The 18107-nt window shown below is 38.4% G+C and overlaps 1 protein-coding gene across 2 annotated transcripts in view; it reads left to right on the top strand.

The window, feature by feature from the left end:
• The window catches only part of SOX5 (SRY-box transcription factor 5), an 891887-nt gene that overhangs the window by 300696 nt on the left and 573084 nt on the right, over positions 1–18107 (top strand). For both annotated transcript variants that reach the window (XM_081129463.1, XM_081129465.1), the window contains exon 5: positions 1776–1841. The gene's annotated coding sequence lies outside the window, so the exon portion shown is untranslated. The remainder of the gene's footprint in view (positions 1–1775; positions 1842–18107) is intronic.

An 18107-nucleotide genomic window follows, 5' to 3' on the forward strand; every position in this document is an offset into this window, starting at 1 on the left:
GGTCTTGGAGATGGCATTAGAGGTGGCCTTGGCCAAGTTGCCCAGAGTGGCAGTGTAGCCCTGGCTGAGGTGTAGCAGTCATTGATACCAGCCATCAGCACCAGCTTCTTGGGTACAGGGGCAGAGATGAGGCCAGTGCCCCTGGGGACGGGGATTAGTGTATCAGCACAGAGCCACAGAGGCAGTCACCTTGCAAGGGATGATGGGGATCGATGTTTCTCTCTCACATCGATGTTTCTCTCTCTCTCTCTCTCTCTCTCTCTCTCTCTCTCTATCAAATCAATAGAAAGAGGTATCCTAAGTGAGGATATAAAAAACAATTAGCCTTGTCCTAGATCATCTCTAAATCCTTGCCTCTGATATGTTAGACCCATATCCCGGAGATGGAATTCTATCCGTTATCCTGAAAGGATCATTTTGAAGTCTTAAAGTACCGATCACATCATCAGGTTGATAATGCAGGTCATTCTACCATGCCAGGGCAGAAAATTTATATAATTTATATTTTTACAATTTTGAATAACTATGTTGCCAACAATATCACATATACACATGCAAAAACCATTCATAAATGTTTAAATGTTTTAAAACCATAGAACTTAATCATTTGGGGAATCAAAGCTTGAAAAGTTGAGAATAGCTGCTGAACTTGCAGTCAAATGAATTTCAGAGAGTGGAGAGTGGGGGGGATTAATCAAATAACTTAGATGCATATACGTACAATCCATGGACACAGACAATAGTGTGGAGAAGGCCGGGGGGGGGGGGGCAGGGGTGGATGCTGGGTGGAGGGGGTTAATGGGGGGAAAAGGGGATATCTGTAACACTTTCAACAATAAAGATAAATTTTTAAAAAGTTATTGGATAGCCATACATAAATAATGAAATCATGATAAAATAGTTATATGCATTGAAAGTTTTTAAAAAAAAATTTAGATTCATGTCAAGATTGTGAAACCATTTACACTTCAGGAAAATAAGACTTCAAGAGGTTAGATAAACTTCCAAGGACCTATAGCTCTTCTGTCATGGGACCAATGATTAAACCTGGTCCTTATGACACTGGAGTCTGTCTCCGTTAAAGTGACTGAGTAAAAATAGAGTGTTTCTGTTTTCATTTTGCTGTTTTTGTTGTTGTTTTTAACCTAGAAATTATCCAGTGTGTTCATAAACCTCATGGTTTTATACAGCTTAGTATCCTAGTGCAACATAACACCATGCTTTGCTAAGTGCTAGTCTGTATTTAATAGATTTTAGTGCCCATTAGCATGTTTTCCATAAAGTACTGTAGCTGTAAGTAATGTATTATAGTTACACTTTAAGTTAACCATGATGGACTATAAAGATGCTTAAAATTGTTTCTCTCAATAAAACTAGTCCCAGGGCTACACACACACATGTGCTTGTATGACTGAACTAATAATACAAAGATTTTGAAGAAGTGATTTAATTGGTGCAGCTTCAAAATAACTAGTTCCTATTTTTACCTTTAAGCTGTCATATCTTGACTGTCATTTATAAAAGTTTGGTTTTCAATGGTTCATCATTCATTTATCAACCATTAACTGGCACAGTCTTGTGAGTCTGACCTTGTTATGTGGCTATGAATGTGGTCTTTTAAAAATTATTACAGTGAAGATTACTTAATAATTCTTCCACCATTTTATCGTAGGTATCTTCTTTTAACTCTCTTTATGATGTTTCATTGTTTTTCACCTGAGTGTTTTGGAATTACCTTGATTTCTCACTAAATGCTTTTCTTTTCTTCTCTTTAGCGTTGGAAGCTATAGATAAGACCAAGGACATCGGAGCGGGAGAGATTGGCCTGGGAGACGCAGCAGGTCAGGACATTGCGTTTGCATTTGCTGATAATTCTTTTGCCACCAGTTCTGGAGTTCTCATGTCTCTTGCCCCTGGTTTAGTTCTCGTATGTGCTTACTTGTTACGTTCTCAGTTTTGCAAATCATGGCTAACACCTTTATAGAGAAAAGTCCAGCATTTGGGTATCCTCTTTTTAGGATTTGAAGGTGAAAAAATAATTGAAAGAAATGTCAAGACTAGAAGGAAATTTCTAACCTAATAAGATCTATAGATGTGCCCCGATTTCTATCATTCTTTATGGTGTATGAGCTGTTTTGAAGTGAAGGTTTCTTGAGAACTTTTTCAGAATCAAGGCCTTAAAACAAATAAAATGTGATTGTGTAATTGTAGTAGGAGAACACTTGGCTCATGAAGACCAAGTTTTCTTTCTTCTCTGCTGTGTCCTCGGGACTTGGGTCCACCTCTGGAAGCTCCTGACCCTCCTCAGAATCAATCTGCTCACATTAATCTTAAGTACTGAATGCTGACTACCGTGTGTAGAATGAAGGTTAATTAAACAGACAATTTCTATGTAAATAGGAAGATCCCGACACTCAAAGGGTCTGCTGTGAGCATTTGTCAGCCCTTGTGGAAGGTTTGGTGCCAGTCGCACTCCTCAGGAAGCTGGAACCACGCTGACATCGGCAGTCCCACTGCCCTGGGTGTCACCATGAGTGACTGACAGCTTTGTGTTCATCTCCAGCTTCAGAGAAGCCTCCCACTTGTTTTAAACAGTGACTACAACTCTCGCAACCTTTGCTTAGTTATTGGTAGAAGCTTGGGGATGGATCCTTTCCTTCTCTGTTACCCCTCCGGTGTTACTACTTCTACAGACCCTCTGGAATCCAGGTCTCCTGTTGAGCAACTGCCAGTGGGTTTTCAGTTTTCATCTCCCACAAAGATAAATGCCTTTGTCCTTCAGTCGGATCACATCTCTCTAAGTAAAATGGCTTATTTAGAAAGGAGCTAAGCTTAAAGTTCTCCCTGGATGCCTCAGGGATTTAGTGATTCCCTAGCATTTGCATCAGGGGCTACACAGATTATGATTGTTGTGTATCTTGGGAGAACACCCCCTCCATCTAAAAGGAAAATAATTTCAAGTAGATCTTGCTAACGTCTCTGCTTATAGCTAAATATGGAGTCCTGAAAGGACCCCGTGTTTAGAATCATATGCCTGAGAAATTGGGCCTGTAAGTGTGTCTACACGGATTCTTATAGAGTTGAGGACCGCTTTTGGGTGATAACTTTTGTAAAGAGTTTTCTGGTAGTAAGTATCCCCCCATTTTCAGTTTACAAATATCCTTGAACTAAACAAAAAGAAATAAAGCCCAATGTAGTGGCTCTTCTTGGCATCCAGCTGTTAATGTAAATATTGACTTTAAATGGAATCTGGTTCTTGTTTGGGTTTGTACGTTTGGAAGCAAAATAAAGAAGGAAGAGACAAGTATCTCAGATATCCCTGTTCATGAGAGATAGTAAGAACCTCAGTCTGGGCCCCTATTTTACAAACTTAAGTTGCCACCCAGTGTCACATGACATATTCCTAACAAAGGTAAGTCTGTATTTTTCACATGACGCAGGCCTACTGCATTACGCTGCCTTCCAGCTTGTGGAATACGAATAATTCTGCATACAGCCTTGCGAACACACACAGAAAATACCATCATCGTTTGCCATCTATACCCATTTATAATTTGATAAAGAATGCAACCGATACTGATACTTTGGATTTTATGGAGAGTTGAAGAAATCAAGAATTTTATGATTGTTTCTCTTACTGTTGTTTCTCTGGGGAAATTTCCCGTTCAGATAGATGGAATGAAAAGATGATTATCTGTTCATTCATTCATTCATTCATTCATTCAACAGAAGTTCTTACTCTTCTTGAACTTTCATTCTAGTGGAGGAAAATGTAAGTTGAAGATTTTGATATATATGTTGATGGGGATATGTAGTAAGAAGAAAATACAATGGAGTAAGTAGAGAATTATGGGAGGCTGTATCAGATACTGTGTCTAAGAAAGGTCTTTCTGAGAAGGAGAGAATGGAGCACAGACCTGGATGGAGTGAGAGTGGGAACCATTTGGATATATGGGGGAAGGGAGTTTCATTCAGCAGCAGGAACAAGTATGAGTGTGCCTGGTGTGCTGAAGGGGTTTCAAGAAGGGCATTATGGTGGGAGGGGAGGAAGGAGTGGACAAGAGATGAGAGTGGGGTGGAAGACGTGGAGTCCATCATATAGGGCCCGGTAGACCATGGTAGGACCTTGACTGTTGTTATGAGACGAGAATCATTAAAGGGATTTTAGCCAATGAGGGACATGCTATGTCTCACCTGTCACTCAGACTTACAGGTTGTGCAAAGCATTTTTAAAATTATTCTTTATCCATGGAATATAAATTATAAATGAAAATAAACTTAAATTAACAGTGATCAGGGCAATTTTATCTGATCAGGATATTGTCTGATGATTGTGTTCAAGGAACTAATGATAGATAGTACAGCTATCATTTTTCTTTTTCACATCCTTAAATTGCAGAATTATTTTGAATTTGAGTCCTGTTCTTTGACTTTGCATAATAATTTATGGTTTTGTAATAGAGACATTAATGACAATGACATGTAATAGTTAAAATAGTGTGCGTTAGATTAGTTCCTTTGCATAGCCAAATTTCCCATTTGTTTGTCATTTATAATTTCAATGGAAACTACACAGCCTTTGGGTGCATGGGATGTTACCCAACCAACTGAGGCACACAGGCCAGGGCAGGAACATGGATTCTTCATTCTAGTAACTTAAACTTCTTCACTGAAACTTTCAATATTTAAGCATGTTCAGGTTTCCCATCTTAAAATAAATAAACAAAAACTTCCCTTTGGCCCTTCCTCTTCCTCCAGCTACCTCTCCTTTCATATATATGGTTCTTTAAAGTTTTAATTTGCTATCTCCATTTACTTTCTTGCCTTTTTCGTCTATGGAATCGTGCCTTCCGCATCTCAGACTGTTTTCTGGTCCTCGGGTTGGTTGGGGTAGCTGGAGAAGGGGGCGATGGAGGGTGCTGCTCTACCTTCACAGTAGCAGGAGACACATTCATTATGCTGACTGCCTTTAGGCCCTTACAGTAAAATACTTAAGTCAGGGATTATACAAGTCACTCTCGTCAACAGTAGATAAACATGCTGATGTTATAGAGATCTGACACATGTAACTATTATCATAAGACTACTGAGAAGTTTTTGGGCAGAAGTGCCAGTTAGACGAGGGGAGCCCCGTTCCTGAATGCCTGGGGTGGCCCAGGGACAGGGGCTGACACAGGTGTTCGGCACAGTTGCTCGCTTCTTCCCATCGGGAAGGGTGGAGGGCTCTCAGCGCTGCTGGTTTGTGGCACTCAGCGTATTTGGCAAGCAGTCAACCCTGGCTGTGGAATTCCCTGGGGAAAATAAAAGCCCCAGGGAAGTCATCAGTGTGACCTTCTGCTGGGTAGCTGGCACACGGCTGCTCCACAGGAAGGCTTTTAGTTGTCATTTTCTGAACGGGCAGATATCAGGTGCTGATGGAGGCTCTCCATTCAAGGTGGGGAAAGGAGAAGGGGAAAAGTGTATTGAGCAGAAGCTTACCAAATAATTCCCAGTCCTGAAGCTTAACACCAGCTGATCTTCTGATAAAAGGAATTTGGGGGGGTACAGGGAGAGTTTCTTTGGTTCTGCAAGCACAATTATAAGCTTTCGTATTTAAGCCTGACCCATCATATTGAAATGCTGTCACTAGTATCATTAGCAAGTAAAGTGTTGATAACATAGTCAAATGCACAGCAGAGTTCTGGCTCTTAAGTGTCTGGACTAACTCCCAATATTAGGAAAGGAGTCAAACTGCCATCACTTTTCCTGCGCTAACAGACGCCCTGCCATTAGCAGTCTGAAGGCAATTTTAATAAAATACATAGCCCTGCTGAGTTGGTCTCAAAAGATAAATAAGCAATGCAGAAGAGAAGCTTTTGTTTAAAAGTAATTATTTAAACTATGCATTACAGGTAATTTTCTTTTACCAGTAGGGCAAATGCTATCAGAATTTCAATAATGATTTGGTGGCACTTATTTAAGTAATGTGATATTGGCATTTGTAAGAGTTAAAGCATCACTTTATTTTCACTTATATACAAAACGAGGGCAAATTGGATCCAGGTATCATGTGCATGTGTTTTACAGTTTACATTACATTTTGGGGAGGAACAGTGTTGTGTTCTTGGACAGATTTATGGAAATGTAACAAGCTGGTGACAGAGTTCTGGGAATTGCAGACTTGACTTCCAAACGCAGATTAGAACAGGAGGGCAAAGAACATCTTTTTATTTTTCCTTTGCTGTCAGAAAGGAAACCACATTTCAGTCTTTTGAAAACTCTTTAATAGGATGCTTGTACATAATCCAAGTCACAAGGGTGTGATAAATGTCTGCATGTATCAGAGGAGTCAGAGCCGTATTTGCCAAAAGGTAAAAATCTCAGAAAGCCTTTTAAGAGTCTATTTGGAAACCATTAAAACAACCACCTTTCCTTTTATTCTTCATAGTGACACAATGGCTTGAAATCCTTAATGTAGAGTTAGCACTGGCATTAAAGTAGGCAGAGTAGGAACCTGCCGGCATAATTATGATCTAAGGGGCACCAGGAATCAGGAAGCAAAGCAGCATGTGCTTTGGAATGAGACAGACCTCACTTCAAATTCCACTCAGATCCCAGCTCTTTTTTTCCATGATATATCACCTTAAGCGAGTAATTTGTCTTCCCAAGTCTTTGTTTTCTAATCTATAAAATGGGAGTAATAATACAACCAACCTTGTGTGATCGTTAAGAGAATGAAATGAGACAATATATGTAAAACATTTAGGATAGTGTGTGGAAGAGAGTAAGCACTCAGGAAATGTTAGTTTTTAATTTAACGAGCTTTTAAAAATTTTATCAGGAAAATGCAATCATACAAAAATTTAGCATAAACTTTTATATGTTGAGCATTATGCTAGGGGTTGGGATACATATGTTGATCAATAGGTGGTCTTGACTTCAAAGCTAAAAGTCTAATGCTAGAAAGGCATTTAAGCAGATAATTCAAGTACTGTGTGCAACGTGTTGTAATATTGGTATGGGTCTTGGGGACATAAAGGAGACAGGGCTGAATCTTGGCCATGGGAAAAGTTACTGTAAAATCTTGGTTTGCTAAGCTTTCAGAGGGAAGACTCTAAGCTATATGTTTCCATCCTAAGCTGTTGTAATCAAAGCCAATTTTTCCCCCCCCCCAAGAGTGATGTTTTCCAGCTCTTGTTCTTTCTGTTCCTCTTTCTTTACAGTTATGTAAACCTTTTCTTTGGTTGTTAGCACTATGCTTAAATGACATCTGTAGTCAGAGAGAAGAGGTAAACATAAACCAACCACTCAAATGTTGCTCAGCATCTCTGCTAAAATGATTTGGGGGAAGACTTGAAAACACAGGCTTTATTCTCATAGGCGGCTGATGGTGAGGGAAATGGTACAAGCCTTTTGCACGGGAATTGGGCAATATCTAACAAATCTACCTCTACACACCGTTTGACCCCACAATCCCATTTCTAGGAATTTATCCTGAAGACACACCTTCAACAATATGAAAATCACATGCCTAAGATTATTCATTATGGCGTTGTTTATAATTGTAAAATATTTAAAACTAAGTGATTATGCATAGGAGAGTGGTTGAATGTACTGTGGCAACTGTACACAGTGGGATACCATTCGACTCTAAAAGTAATGAATGGATATAGAGTGATTTCCAGGCTATGCTGCCAAGTGGAAATAGTGCAGAGAGGCCTAGAAGCAATAATACTTCAGTAGTGATGAGCATGCCAAGTACCTGGATATTGGTTTCTGTGTACCAGTATCCAATAAAATAAAACAAGAATTCTTATAGAAATGCATGATTCTAGGGCTAGAACAGGAAAGATATGTATAAAATGCAATAATGGCACATCTTGTGGTGCAAGAAAGTAAGGGAGAACTAACAAATGATGGAAGTAAGTTGAAAAGACACAGGAGTAGCTCCCACTGGTCACATCTGGGACATTTGAACAAAAAATTAATGGTAGTAATAGATTACACTCAATATGGTCCACGCTGTTATAAAAAGTATTGAGTAAATGGGGAGTAAGGGAAGTTCTTGCATAACAGTGGAATACCAATTCATAACTCTCGAAGTAGTGATGGGAATATAAAATCACCATTAGGTAAAGACGACAGTAATAATGTTTTCAGGCCACCATCATCTCTGGATGCTAAAATAGTGGTGAAAATATAATCATCAGCAGGGTACTTACATAGTGTCAAAATAGCTTCTCTCAAAATGCTTATTAATTACAAAAGGGAAAGCAGTGACTTTATAGTGGAAAAACCTGGCAGACACCACCTACAACAAGCGATCAAAGTTAACATCACCCGTAATGAGACATATTGGCATCATGTGCCACTCCTGTGATTCACTGAGAAAGGCACCAAATAACATTTCTCTCATGTTCTTGCCAAAAATGCATAATATGAATTTTATCATGAGGAAATATCAAATTGAGGGACATGCTACAAAATAACTGGGCAGTGCTTTTAAAAACTGTCAAGGTCATGAGAAACAAAGGGACACTGAGGAATTGCCCCAAATGGAAAGAGACTAAGAGGACATGACTACTAAATATTGGCTCATGGTCTGAGGAAAGGACATTAAGTAGGCCAGTTGTTGATATTTGAACAAGGTCTGTAGATCAGCCAAATGTAGTATCAATGTTAATTTCTTGGTTTTGATCAATATACTGTGGTTCTGTAAGATGTTAATATGCAAGGAAACTGGAACTGCTGTACTATTTTTATCCAGTTTGTAGGTCTAAAATTATTTCAAAATGAAATGTTAAATTGAAAAAGACAGAATTAAAATGTATTCCTAAAATAAAATGTTTGTATGAATTACCCGTTCTTTTTTGTAAAGAAAAGAGTTTGCTATATAAAAGCTTAATATCAGTAGGCTCTAGGAAGACAGGAAGAGCTGTGATAGAGTGACAAGTAGCGCTGTGAATGAGGTTTGGTTCTTGTAACCGGCTCTGTCACACACTGTGTAAGCCTTGAGGGTACTTACTACACCTCTGCATTTTCTAGTCTATTTTCCAATAAAATAGGGATAATGATCTTAGCAATATGGTTTCTAATTATTTGCACCAATGGGGGAGAGCAGCAATGTTGAGTATGAAGCCCAGCAATAATAACTTTAAGAATCACACACATGAAAATCAAGATTTAATGCCAATGAAGGAGCAACTATATTTTGGTAGGGGTAAAACTCCAGGTTATAAAAATATCTCCAGAGAGAGAAGACAGGGTGAGTATACTCAGTTCAATGGATGTATGCAAAGAGATCAGTAATCAGACAAATGCTGGAAAGTACAGGCACAGGACACAGCGCAGCCATCGGTGAGTCTCAGCGTTCAGAGTCTTAAGTTAGAAACAGGGTCTGGTGACTCCCCCCCCAAGCTTGATGGAATCAGTGGGGCAGGGGTAGTGCCAGTTAAAGCTTTGTGACAGCAGGGTCCTTTAATAGCAACTTAGAGCAAGAGCAACTCAGCGTTGCGAGGAGCTCTATGTACCACCAGCTGGTTTTCACATACACTCCTATTGAAAAATTTCATGTTCAACAGAGTTATAAGATGTAGGCGGAGAGATTGATTTCATTATCTGTGATTTTATAGATGAGGGTACTCAGATTCAGCAGTTTCAAAATCATATAGCTAATAAGTATAGAAAGGATTTATACTCTAGGCCAGGATGTTCCCTTGAGTTTTTGAACCTCCTAGTATCAGAGAACCTCTTAAGTTTACATGAACATTCATGTATAAGATTTGGGTGTTTGCGTGTTTTTTTCCTGAGGAAAAGATACAGGTCAATTGATTCTATAAGATTTTTCGAAGGAATCCGCAACCTAAAAGTAGATAAGATATAGATTTTCTTTTCACACTCGTGCACAATATGGAGTGGAAATCTTCTTGCCAAATGTGGGAATGCAGAGCTATTATAGTGCACGTACTCACGAAGCATCATTATCAATAGCATTTAACGGAGAGGCTGTGGGACTTGGCCCAGAAACCCCTGAGTTGGTGCCAGGAACCGAACCAGAGCGCCAGGTGCCGACAGCCAGGGCAGTGAGCAGCCTATTGACCACGTTATGAGTTGTGTTCAGTAAAGAAAGTTCTTTGATGGTCCAGCATCAACCAGTGAGGATGGAGGTCTGCTCTCCTGGCCAGGTATTACTCACTGGAACAGGTTGGGCCCAGAGGACCCTTGAGTAGCAGCCGAGTTCCATGGTCTTTTGAGACATTAATTAGTATGTTGAGCATTAGGGTGATTTGAATAAAATTCTGTAGATTGCATGTGAATCCTAGGAGTGGAGTTGTGGGCAATAATATAATTATACAATTGTCTTACCTATGCAGGATGAAAAGCAGTTTAAATCTGACAGAGGCCTCAGAGTGAATATTCTGAGTGTGTGGTCTCCTTTAGCACCTGAAACTCCAGAGATTTAGCTTCCTGAGTTACTCTGGGGCACTGGAGAAGTTCCTTCTGTCTAGCGGCAGTATACTCTTTTCTTCAAAGAATACTTTGAATGATGTCAGAGACTTTATATGGCTTTGACATTTGCCAAAAAGGTTACAGTATCTGCCAAGAGACACAAATATTGTCCCTATCTATAAGTCTGTGTCTTGCCATGACAGAGTAGATCAAATTTAAAAAACACTATTTAATTCTTTACCATTAGAATCAGAGCCCCTTGTCTATTACACATATTTGACTTCTAAACCCAGGATTTATGAAAGGCTTAATATCAAGACGTGTTATAAAGACCATACAACATTTAAAATGTAATCTGATCACCAATGATGTAGAGAGCAATACAGTATCTGTATAATGCTTCTCTAAGTCGCTGATTTTGTAGACAAGGAACTGAGGCTCAGAGAGGTTAAATTTTGCATTATTTTACATAGTTAATAAGTGACACAGCCAGAAAAAGAACCCAGATTTCCTGATTCCTGGCCCAGTTTCTACTATGACATGGTGCCTCATGACATGTATGAAATGAGAGCAAAGTTATATTTGGTGAAATGCATAAATAATGTTGTGGGTCTTTTGATAATGTTTTGTGAAGGCAGCAAAGTCATTCTTGATTTTTTTTTTTTTTTAGTTTTACACTAAAATTAAATGAATATCCTTTATCTACCTCAAATTAATAAGGTTCTACTATTTTTTTCTTTTAACAATAGACCTCTAGTTTTGAAAAATACCTATTGTCTCAGAATAAATATATGCATACCATTGAGTTGCTAGCACTTGAGTTGCTAACCCATTAAATAGCTAATCTAAGAAATCACCTCTCTTGTTAGGTGCACTGGATTGCAAGTGCCTTTAGATAGTACTGCAGTGGTAGTGTAGGGATTTGCAACTGGCAGGAAGGAATTGAATTGCCATCATTTGGCTTTAGCAGGAGTTAGAGTCTTGTCTCCAACATAAGCATGAGCCAAGGTGCTGTCTCCTTTTTTCTAATTTTAGTTGGAACCATTGGCACTGATCTTACCTAGACAGACTAGTGTTATTTCTACCCGGCACAATCTGCTGGCCTGGGCTCTTTTCCAAACCATGCAGTTGAACTTCTCCCCCTGGTTTACCAAACAGAGATGATTGGAGTCAAGGGTACGAACTTGCACCTCTTTCATTAGACGGCATCCTTTCAGGCGTAGAGATTCTAAGTTTATTGGTTCAATGAGAGACTCAAAGAGAATTGGCTGTTTGACTGAAAATTGCAGCATGCTTTAATTGTGGGTCATGACAGAATTACTCTGACGTGTTGGTCCTGGTACATGCCTACTGATACGTTTAACTGCTCAAGGGTGGGGGGAAAGGTGGGAAGTGATGTCTGTTTTACAGCCCTCGTCTGGTTTTTACCAGTGCAGATGAGTTGTGCTGTACTGATCTCTAGCGATGGACACTCATCCCTGCTGGTATCGCTCTCAGGACCTCAGCCCCACCGGCCATGCTATGGCTCCCATCTGTGGCCCTTTATCACAACCCTCAGTGGGACCCCTTCAGACTGTCATCCTTTCCCTCAACTAGCTCCCATCCATGCAGAATAAGGGGGCACATCGGGGCCTCTCGACCTTGACCTTCTGTGCAGCCACACCTGTACCCTGTTTTGGTTTGTCATGGATATCTGCGAGGCTGATGCCTCCCAGAGAGCCATTCGGGATGATGGCCACGGTCCTCCTTTTGCTTGGAGATTAAACGTAAAGGGGTTTCTGCTAGTTGCCATCTCATCCAAACCTCTACTGTGAACTTGCCCTGCAGGAGTAGGGGTGCATGGCCTTCACGTTAGCGTTTGATGTCTCTTTTCCCTGGTAACTCTTTTTTCTCCATAAATTAAAAGTACCCAAAACACTAAAATTCTTTTGCTGTTACACATATAGAGTGATCTTTCCATACGAAAAAGCAGAGGATTTTTTCTCTGGTTCCTTGTGACCCAAATGAGAAAGCCTATACATGGAATGGGGGTGCTGACACATCAGGTTGCTATTTCAAACGTCATTATTCAGGGACTCAATGGCAAATAGAAAAGACTCACTCTGTCCTCATGGGGGTTACAGTGAGCTCACATGGAGTTTATTAGTTTTCGTTGCTCTTCAAAACAATAGATATAAACACATCCACAGAGAGAGATTCTGACAAACAACTAGAGATTATGTTTAAACTTTATGAAAAGGAAGGCTTTGAAGTACCTATCACATCCTAAAGATCTGGTTGAGAAATAGCAAATCATTGGCCAGGTGGGAAAGAATGTCACAGATTTAAGCCACTACTCTCCCCTCCCTCTGTGTCTCTTCTCGAACATTTTTCTGTCCCCTTTGTGGATAATGGTTTTGGCTGGTCTGTGTTCCCTGCCTGCCACATTCTGGTGCTAACATTTGCCTAGTCTTGAGCCATGATGAGCTCCTCTCTTTTTTAAAAAATGTATTGATTGACTTTAGAGAGGGGAAGGGGGAGAGAGAGAGAGACATCGATTTGTTGTTCCACTTATTTATGCGTTCATGGACTGGATGTGCCCTGACCGGGGATCTGCCCGCTGACCAACTGAGCTCCCCAGCCAGGACGAGCTCCCCACAGGAAGTCTGGTGGGGCTTCAGCAGCCCGGCTCCAGCTGATGTCAAGGCAGAAGTAGAAGCACAAAGACAGAGAGCGGAAGGGCCAAAGCAGCCAGAGCCTCCCCTACTAAAGGGTTCTCACTGAACCCCTCTCCCCCACCCTCCAAGTTCCATTTATATGTCAGTGCTATTAGCAGGGTTCTAGTTATATGTTTAATTGCTTTATTATAGTAAAGGGATATCAGGTGTCCAGTTATTCTCTGACACAGCTTTTAACCCCCTGCCATACTGTCTTTTTCAGTCTTATTACAAGGATAGGGATATGGAATTTATAAAAATTATGTAAAATAAGCCATAAATTTTAATTTGTCCAGGGTTTCTTTCAATTGTGCTTATTAAAATGCACACACACGCACACACACAAATGTATTTCTCTTGAACGGAAAGATATCCATATTCTGATGGAATATTTTCTATAGAATCTTCAGCACATGTTTAGCACAGGCCTGCTTATTGGGGGTTATTAAGTTAACCTGGAAATGAGGAACTTAGACATTACCCAAATTTAGAGAGACTGTCAACTGATTAAACCGTGTCTCCAAGTTCCAAGATGCTAATTGACAAAAGCTATTGGGGTAGAAATGTTTTGCTGTAGGATAGCCCATTCTGAGTTGTATATTTTTCTCTTTAAGCTTGGTAAAACAAAGTTACTAATCAGAATATTATCAGAATATGTTTTCAACTTCAGGAGAGTAAAATTCTGTGAACTTATTTATTCCTTTGTATCGAATGTTTGAATAAAAACAAGAGGTTTAGATGTGAGCAATGAGTGAGTGTTGGTAGAAGACTGCTGTAAACTACAGTGTGTAGGTTCTGTACCCAACCGAACTTTCTTTGACAAAAATTTTTCTTTGCTCCCTGTTGCCTCAGTTTCTCCATTTAGAAATACTGTTGTATATACAGGACTTGTTCATGGAGTTTATTTCAGTAAAACATATTACAATAGAATGACAATGCTCAGAAACCTGGCTGACTCAATGGTGTTCTCTTTTTACGCCCATCTGTAGTATACATTTTTTATCATGTCATTGTGCGTGTGCTTAGTATATACTATTGTTTGATAATAAATTGACTCTCAGTTGCTTCATATATAAGAACGATGTGCTTAAAAGCAGATAATACGAAACTGGACGAAACCAAATATATATATATAAAATATATCTTTATTGATTTCAGAGAGAGGAAGGGAAAGGGAGAGAGAGAGAGAGAGAGAGAGAGAGAGAAACATCAATGATGAGAGTCATTGATCAGCTGCCTCCTGCACGCCCCCTGCTGGGGATCGAGCCCGCAACCCGGGCATTGAACCCCGATCGCCTGGATCCTAGGTCGATGCTCAACCTCTGAGCCACACTCGGCCAGGCCGAAATATATATTTTTAATGTCTTTATATATGAAACATATATAAACAATTATATCAACTATACCCGCTCCAGGATATTTATTAGGGGTTTTAAGTTTGTTCTTAACAAATTCCTAACATCAGTGTATTTTCTAATTGATTGAGAATGTTGGTTAGTTGAATTCTGTTTAAATCAATTCTATATATTCTTGTCAAATTTGGCTTACCTCCATAAGAGGAAATTAGGGCAAATGGTAAATATAGACTAGAAAGATAGCATTTTGGATCATTTAGGTTCATAACTTTCTCTCTTATTCAGTAACTGTTTTAAATTTTAATTAGGTAGGTATATTGAGTTCTCCCCCTTCCCTTTTTAATATTAAAGTTGCCAAAGGTTATTATATACACAAAGTCAATATGTATGAAAAGATAATTAATATAAAAATATTTTGCTCTAAGTACTTGATTATTTCATGTGGAAGTATTAAATAGACCTAGGTTAGCTGAGTAATTGCCTCAGTTCCCTCTTAGTTTGTATGTTGAAATTGTGGCCTATTAATTAATTAATTGTAATTAATCAATACAATTCTAATAATTCTTATAAGTAAGAACTTTTCAGTCACAGGAAGTGAACTGAATTTATCTTAAGTCAGTGATTATGAACATCTTGGTGACTTCCAGAAATATGAATTTACTTGTTTTTAAAAGATGATTAATTTAGTATAAAATTTCATGTGATGGTGTTTTTCATCCATATTCATGATGTCATCATATAAAAATTTTTCTAATGTTGTTTTCCATAAAACAATTTATTTTGACTGCAACTAGAAGATAATTGCTTTGAGTTTTAAAGATAAGAATCACTCAATATTTGTAATCCCCAAAACACAAATATAGAGCCTATACCTTGCCCATTTCTAATGCTAGCCCTTCAGTATAACTCAATCTTTCCATCAAGCCTACTATCCAAGGAATCTCAATCTTTTTTTAAATTCTGTGAACTACTACAGTTGACAAAAGGGATTTCTAAAACGATAATTGTATTGATTAATTCAATTTCTGGGTCGAGCATAAGGTTGTAATTTGGAGATCACTCATAGAAATTGAATACAAGGAGTAAATATTTTTAAGTCTTTTTCTTCTTTTTTTTGGTGTATTGAATGATTTATGCTGAACTCCTAAAAGCTTTTCAACCTCACAGAGCTTCAATAAACATCTAATGGAGTCCTGAATGCCAGCTCTATTTTTGTTGCTTGTACAGTAGGTGGGAAATCTTTAGCTAGTAGGATGAATCTTTGTTTTCATTTCTATTGAAAAACTAATGGACTAACACTTAAGGACTTCTAATATTTTAGTAAAAAGTTTTCTGGTATAACCTAATATACATATATTTATATAAGTTTAAGTATATATTGATATGTTGTTCCTGAAGTATAAGTATAGTTTTATGTCAACATATTTAACCAAACCCAGTGTTTATGCGTATGTGTATCTGCACATGTGCATTTATCATGTCCATATGTATTGTATGATAGCAGGTTGAATGTTTCATCAGATGATAAGTTCTCTAATGCAGAAACTGTTTTTCCACATTCCATCACCCCCAACAGAGTATAATACAGTGTCTTTTACACAATGGGTGCTAAATTAATGGTTGTAGTGAATGGTGATCCAAAGAATACACATTTAATCAAAGAAAAATATGCCATTTGATTTTGATACAGGTACATGGGAAAGATATCACTTAAAGGAAGTCCCCTTTATTGTCAATTAGAACTGTTTTATTCTTATCTACTTAGCTGGAAGCTAAGCTCTGCCACTTTTATATAGTTTTATTTATAATTGTAAACATGTAGAACCACATGAGGCCATCAATCAGTAAAGCAATGAGGGCCCAACAGAATTATTTCTGTAGGTGGCCAATTTTTTTTCAATCAAGGACAGCTGAAAGGTCATGATTAAAACAGTGATTTTCCTGAAATCGTAAGTAACTGTTAGTGACTGTTTTGTACAAAAATGTCAAAACTACTTTTTCCTCTAAAAAAGAAAATTATAAGCTCGGAAACTTTGGCAGGCTTCCAAATTTCACTTGCACTACTGTAATGTATTTTAATTACTGCACTTGGAGTCAGTTTCTTAAGAAATATCAGGCAAAAATAAGTTAGTGTGATTGTAAGCATATATAGATTAAACAATAGGCATCTAATGCCATGCTGATAGGTGCATCCTCAGTACTCAATGTTAGCAAAGGAGGAGAGTTTAACAATTTCACTCAAGGAGTATGCATAGCACTAATTTTTAACCCTATGTAGAGATGAGGAATGATATCACTGTGTATTGCTATTAAAACGTGGCAGTGATTCCTGAGATATTTAAGTAATTTGCTTCACTTAGACCAGTTAGAAAAGACATTCAAGGGTAGCAAGTGTTGCTACTGGGTTCTGTAGGTGGCCCTTTATTCTCTGAGTTAGAATTGACTTCAGCCCTGAGTAGTGGCAGGGAGGACTGACCGCTGGTTGTCAACATCTTTCAGCTGAGGTGTGGACGCGAAGTCCTGACCATTTGTAGTCATTAAAGTCTCCTCAGAACCTCGGCAGCAAGGGGGACTTAGCCACAGTGTCCTGGTCAGCTTCCAAATCGGGTAATTACATTCTGCCTTCTAATGTCTTCCCGCAGCTCCTCTTTTTGTTTATTTGTTTGTTTGGGTTTTTGTTGTTGTAATTACTTGACTCTATGGAAGCTGTAGGTTTTTTATTGGATGCATCTCCTTGGGTTTAAGCTGTTGTGTGCTTTTAATCTCTGCTAGGCTCTCTGCTAGGAGAGAACGGAAGAGTTTTGTTAGATGCATATTATTTTAGCCTGAACTGATAATTTGTGTTCTGTACGTTACACTGTTTTAGTTTATTTTTTTAAGAGACACACATAAAGGAACAAATGAATAGAAATAATGGCAGGAGGAGCAGACATGGTGGCAGACATGGGCTGCTGTTTGAGATATGGTCCAAATGCACCTTTACCTCGGAGGAGACACTGAAAGATAAATGCACTGGATTTGGGAAGAGATCACAAGAGAATATACAGTGTGAGTTCACTTAGAATTAAAAACTGATTAAGTTCCATTTAAGCCCAGGAATGACATTTCCATGTTATATGTCAATCTTTTTTTCCCATCGATAAGCATGTTAAATTTGGATTTGTAAGGCAGAAGGATATGTATCTGATTTTAAGAGCAATATTTTGATATGTCATAATTTTGATGGCCATGTTTTGAGTTAGATATTTCATTCATGATTATTTTTATAATCTACAAGAAGATAAAATTCTATCAAATTAACATTTTTTGGATGCCAACCATATTAAAAGAACTGCATTTGATGTGTTACTCTTGAAGATATTTTATTTGGTCCAAAAACACCCAAACCTTGTACCATGTATTTAGCCCATTATATTTCTATTGGGTTGAAAGTGCTATTTTTTAGTTTTGCTGTTATTTTATTTATTCAACAGGAAAGATGATAAAACAAAATTCAAAGTAATTTAGACCTAACCCAAGCATAAATTTCATCCATTAATTTTAAAACATACCCTGCCAACAGCATTATATAGTAGGAGAAGCATAAGCCCATGTGTCAAAAGAGCTGTTTTTTTAATGCTGGCTCTCG

The sequence above is a fragment of the Miniopterus schreibersii genome (genome assembly GCF_964146895.1).
Source record: "Miniopterus schreibersii genome assembly, chromosome: 2".
Lineage (NCBI taxonomy): Eukaryota > Metazoa > Chordata > Mammalia > Chiroptera > Miniopteridae > Miniopterus > Miniopterus schreibersii.